Source organism: Triturus cristatus, chromosome 9 (assembly GCF_964204655.1).
Source record: "Triturus cristatus chromosome 9, aTriCri1.1, whole genome shotgun sequence".
Taxonomy (NCBI): domain Eukaryota; kingdom Metazoa; phylum Chordata; class Amphibia; order Caudata; family Salamandridae; genus Triturus; species Triturus cristatus.
Genome location: NC_140592.1, coordinates 455,239,678 through 455,245,677, shown reverse-complemented (window position 1 = coordinate 455,245,677; position 6,000 = coordinate 455,239,678). Strand labels below are relative to the sequence as shown.

The 6,000-nt window shown below is 52.2% G+C and overlaps 1 protein-coding gene across 4 annotated transcripts in view; it reads left to right on the top strand.

Moving 5' to 3' along the window:
• The first annotated feature begins 4,922 nt into the window (after positions 1 to 4,922).
• The window catches only part of C9H19orf47 (chromosome 9 C19orf47 homolog), a 270,934-nt gene continuing 269,856 nt past the window's right edge, over positions 4,923 to 6,000 (top strand). For 2 of the 4 annotated variants that reach the window (XM_085625356.1, XM_085625349.1), the window contains exons 1-2: positions 4,923 to 5,028; positions 5,503 to 5,606. The gene's annotated coding sequence lies outside the window, so the exon portion shown is untranslated. The remainder of the gene's footprint in view (positions 5,029 to 5,502; positions 5,607 to 6,000) is intronic. The other 2 variants (XM_085625351.1, XM_085625360.1) reach the window with 2 other exon arrangements.

Below are 6,000 nucleotides of genomic sequence, written 5' to 3'. Positions count from 1 at the left end.
CCCTTAATGTTCAGGGTCTGAATAACCCCGTGAAGCGCAGAGCGATCTTATCTTTGCTGGAGGGGACGCAGGCGGACATTTGCCTTTTGCAGGAGACCCACTTATTGTCCCGGGATTGCCATAGGCTGCACTCTGCTAAGTTCCCTACCCAGTTTTTCTCCTCGGCAGCGAACAAGACGGCGGGGGTAGCCATTCTTCTAGCGAACTCCTTTAGGGGGGAGGTTTTGTATAAGTGTGCTGAACAGAAGGGGAGGCTTCTTGCGTATCGCATGCGCTTGGGAGGCATAGCGTTTACGGTCGGCTCCGTTTATAGCCCAAACGACCACCAAGAGCGTTTCCTAGACTCCGTGTTGGTGGATGTCACTGCTTCTCCCGACCGCCACGTCATTTTGGGGGGAGACCTTAATATTGTCTTCGATTCTGTGATGGACAGATCGGCGCAGCGCTTCCCGCAGACGGGGGAACTGTCCCAGGCTGTGAAGGCCCGGATTGCGGAAATGGACTTACACGACCTTTGGCGCTCCATGCACCCCACGGATAGGGACTACTCTTACTTTTCACATGCACACCGAACCTACTCACGGCTGGACTACCTTCTGGTGAGTGGACCTATGCGTGCCGCTGCCACGGCGGCGGACATCGGGGTCCTGACCCTGTCTGACCACTCACCAGTCACCGGCGTTTTCCAGTGGCCGGTGGCCTCCCCCTCTCGGGGGGTGCGGCGCCTCCAGGATACCCTTTTACACAAAAAGTCTGTAGTGCAGCGCATTGAGGAGGTCATACAGGACTACCTAACTCACAATAGCAACACCGACACTTCGCAGGCGACACAGTGGGCGGCATTGAAGGCAGTCCTCCTGGGGGAATTTATCTCTATCTCCGCAGCCGAAAATAGGGAGCGGCAACAGAAAAGGGACGAGCTGACCGTTCAGGTCCGGGAGCTTGAGCAGGTCCACCGCCGCACGGGGGCGCCAAGGGTGTGGAGGCAGTTGAAGGCTGCGAGGAAGCTCCTGTCGGCACTGGATCTTGATAGGGCGGAGTATGCCGCCTTGCGCATGAAACATGCCTTCTACACTGGGGGGGACAAATGTGGCAAGCTCCTAGCACACCGGCTCCGGGTCACGCAGCAGCGTAGCGTCGTGAGGGAACTGGTGGGCACGGACGGGGTGGTCGTCTCCGGGGACGCAGAGGTAGCGGAATCTTTCCGCGGCTTCTACGAGGCGCTGTATGCTGAGGAGCCCTCCTCGCCACGGGATGCCGAAGGCTATTTGGAGTCGGTGACCCTTCCGGTGCTGGATCCGGTTCAGGCGGACCACCTTGAGCGGGATATCCATGTTGAGGAAGTGATTTCCGCTATCGCGCGGCTGAAGCATGGTAAGGCCCCGGGCCCGGACGGGTACACGTCTTTGTTTTACAAGACTTTTTGCACGGCTGTGGCCCCTGTCCTTACTCGGCTATTTAATTCCTTTTCCGAACCGGGAGCCATCCCACCGGATCTCCTGAGGGCGACGGTCGCGGTGATCCCGAAACCTGGGAAGGACCGGGCCCTCTGCGGTTCGTATCGACCCATCTCGCTTTTAAATGTCGACCTCAAGTTGTATACAGGGATTCTAGCGTCCAGGCTGGGTCCACACCTCCCCGGACTGGTGGAGGCGGACCAGGCTGGCTTTGTACCCGGCAGACAGACGGTTGACAATACCAAGCGGGTGACGCATGTTCTGGAGAAGGCCTCGCGGATCCCGGGGGAGCGGATGTTGCTGTCCGTTGATGCGGAGAAGGCCTTCGACAGAGTTCACTGGCCGTATCTCGAGCTGGTTCTCAAGAAATTGGGAATCGGTGATAAGTTCCGCACCATGGTATTCAACTGTTATAAGCATCCTTCAGCGTCGGTGCGGGTCAACGGGTGTAGCTCCGGTGGATTTGCCATCGAACGCGGCACGAGGCAGGGCTGCCCCTCTCGCCGCTCTTGTTTGCCCTCTACATGGAGCCGTTTGCTCAGAGGATTCGCGATAACCCGGATGCTATTGGGGTCCGGATGGGCCAGTATGTCCACACTGTCAGTCTCCACGCGGACGATGTCCTGTTGACCTTGGACGACCCTAGGAGGTCACTGCCTGCTTGCCTCCAGGAACTGGACGCCTTTGCATGTGTGGCCAGCTTCAAAATGAATATGAGCAAGTCGGTGGCGTTAGACGTGTCCCTGGCTGCGGACACCAGGAGGGACCTTCAGCGACTCTTCCCCATGCAGTGGTCCTCGTCCACGGTGCCATACCTGGGGATTCTGCTGGCGCCCACATTACCGGAGATGGTTACAGCCAATTATGCCTCCCTCAGCAGGAAGATCAAGGAGGAGCTTGGTCGCTGGAGCAAGGGCCTACTGTCCTGGCTGGGGCGAATCGCGGCGGTTAAGATGACGGTGTTGCCCCAGATACTGTATCTTTTCCGGGCCCTCCCTCTCCAGCCCCCGGTGGGCTGGATACGACAAATGCAGGCTGACATCTCCCGCTTTGTCTGGCAGTTTGTCTGGCAGGGCCGCAAGCCACGAATGAAGAGGGTCCTCTCCACGCTTGCTCCGGAGGCGGGGGGTCTCGGTATTCCGGACCTCCGTAAGTACTTTCAGGCGGCACAGCTGCGATATCTGGTGGAGTGGAGCAGGTGGGAGTCCGACAAACACTGGCTCTTTCAAGACCAGGCAGTGGCGGGCCGCACCTTACAAGAGGTTCCATTCTTGCGCCGCGCGCATCGCCCCCCTAACCTTTACGCTTCTTTTGTTACGCGGGTCCCCCTGCGGGTGTGGGATGCAGTCTGTGAGGCTCGGGGCCTCACCACCTTCCCTTCGCCGTTCACACCCATAGTGGGCAACCCGGACTTCTCCCCAGGGATGGAGCCGGGAGTTTTCTCCCATTGGGTGCAGGCGGGCTGCAGGGCGCTCTTCCAGATCTATGGACCGGAGGGAGTGATTCCTTTTCAGCAACTCCGCCAGGAGTTCGGCCTGACGGAGCTGGACAGATTGCGCTACATGCAGGTTCGGCATTGGGCACTCCAGCCCCAGGTGCGTGACACCGCTGCTCGTCAAATTACACCGTATGAGAGGTGGCTGGCTACCCGGACCTCCGACGCTAAGCTAATTACCGATCTGTACAAGTACCTACAACCCCCGCCGTTTCACTATTACAACCCGGGGAGGGAGCGCTGGCACAGGGAATTGGGTAGGACACTCAGCCACAAGGAATGGGACAAAATTGCGTATCGGGCGCGGCACTCTGCATATCACACGGGCCTTACGGAGACCTTTACTAAGGTGTCCACTTATTGGTACTACACCCCGGAGAGACTGTATGAAATGCATAAACACACTGACAAGGGGTGCTGGCGGGGCTGCGGGCAGGAGGGTACCCTCTCACACATTCTTTGGGATTGCCCCGTGCTGACCGCTTACTGGAAGGAAGTTTTGGACGAGGTGGATAAGCACTTTGGGATAGAGCTGCCGCGCTTCCCGGCGTATGTCCTGCTGGGCCTCCCCAATGACCTAATGTACCCACTGAAGTCCCGCAGGGGTAGGCAGATCGCGATTGCGCTGGGGTCTGCGGTCCAGAACATCCTTATCCACTGGCGCACCACCACTGTCCCCTCCATCACGGGTTGGTTGCATAGGCTTTGGCATGTGCTGGGAATGGAGAAGCTGTCGCTTACGGTGGCGGGGGAGATAGACCAATTTGAAGAGCTGTGGCAACCCTTTCTAGCGCTGCTGTCCACCGAATTCCGGGAGCTCACCTGTCCGAGGTATCTTAGGCTTCTCAGGTTGACGCCGCCGGTGATCCCGGCGGACTAGATCACATGTGAGACGGGGCCCTCGGGGGGGGGGGGGTGCGGGGCTTTTTGGTGAGGATAACTCTGGCGCGGGACCATAGGACGGGGGGGTTGGGGTATTGTTTTTTCTTCCTTCCTTTCTTAACTGGGGGGATGGGGGGGGTGGATTGTGCTTCGTTGAGTTGCTGCTGGCTTTCATTGCTCAGATTTGGGGTGTTGGATATGCACGCAGGGATTCCACAGATTGCATTTCTAGCCTTTCATTTACTGTGCTTTTTCCCTGGCCCATCGAGCTATCCATCGCCAACCCTCTTGAGTTGCACCTTTTTTCTTTGATTGTATTATATGTACTCTAACCTCCTATCCCCCTCCCCCATGGTTTGTTTTGTTTCAATAAAAACGTTTTAAACATAAAATTGAGGAGTACAGAATGTGGATTGAATATCGACCACGAACTGCATTACTTCCTAGGCAGATAGAGTATCTGTCCAACTCTGCCTAAAATATGATGAATATATCTGTTTTCAGACAACAAATTGAAATTTTAAATGTATCAGTATATATACTAATGAACGTAATGACCATGACTCTGATGTAAGAAAGTTAATGTACCTTATACATCATACATGATGTATTGTCTATGTCTAGCTGTATGTATAACTTTGTGTATAGATCTTAGCAGCCTACATACACTTTTCAATGTTATTTGGTTTTGGATCAGTTGACTTTAACTGATGGAGAGACTTAGGGGTTCACAATAAAAACCAAAGTGACTCGAGGCGAACGTTACAACTGCACTGAGTATTTTCACCTTGTATACTTTAATCCTGGAATTTGCTAATTCACCAGTGACAACAGGCTTGATACTGACGTAAAGACAGGCTTCACGAATTCGGTACACGAACACATGTATTACGCGCTCAACTCGGGAATTTTAGTTCTTTTTTTTGTAATCTGATTTACAGTCGTTGGATTTGTTCACTTGATTCTGATAGAATTAATGGTGTACATTAGAATTTGTTAGAAGTGATTACGAGACTGAGAAGACTCCGTGGAGTCTTGTTTCTATTTCTATGAACATGACGCGAGACGTTGCACGTCACCCGGTAGTTGGTTACTTGAAAGTTTCACATGCGCTTAGGAACACTCTGCTGCACTCGGCGGACCCACCGTTTACCATTGTGAGGACGAGGACAAGGGATATTGACCTATACTTAGGTAAGGAGGCGTAGTGTCGTGGGGAGTAATACGGACCAAATAGTAACCACCTTAGCTAACATGAGTCGCTTTGGACTTAGCAGTGCACTGTGAATAGATTTTGGGATATTTCGGGCGTGTCAGACCTCACACACGCTGTCGAGAAATGAGTCTCTGTTTTCATTTGTGTTTTATCCCGTTTTGAGTAAAATGGGTTGTGAGAGCTTTTTATCCCAACAATTATTAGCCGCTTTTGGATTCGTTTGTGTCTTACCCCGTTGTGAGTAGAATGGGTTGAGAGAACTTTTATCTCAGCAAATATTAGTCGCCTTTGGATTACAATTCACGTACCGCACATGGAACTAGGTGTAAATCTGTGCGTGTTTGTCCCTAAACACGCTGCTAGAATATTGAATCATTAGCCAATGTTTTAACCCTTCTGAAGGCACTCGTATTTTGGATGAGTACTTATGGGGCTATTTTTATTATTTACAGACTATTGCGATATATACATTATACTGAATCAGGATTGTGACACCCTGTTTTCCTCGTCCGGAAAGAGACCCCCCACGTGGTCTGGAATTAGAACCACGTTCAAAGTAGGTTTTGTGTTCTTTTGTTTTATCAACAAATAGGATGGTTGGTTTTAAATAAACCTTGTGGTCCAAGCTCTAATGGCACATTTGGTATGTTCTTTTTACAAACAGAATATTATTGAAACAAGAAAATAGGTAAATATAGCCATGGGGCCTGGAGGTGTGTTTTGAATATCACCGGTTGGCATGCTGTTTTGCGCTTCACTATGTCACTACGTTATAAAGGAATACTTTTCAGCTTAGTCGCCCACAATTTTTTACGAGAACATATCACGTGTGATTTTCACTTTTAGCCCTCCTTCTCTCTCCATCTTTTGGGTCTTCATCTTACTAGATTTCACTCTAACACTTGGATGCATATCCTAATGCTGTAAAGTTCTGTAGTTTACAACCAGCA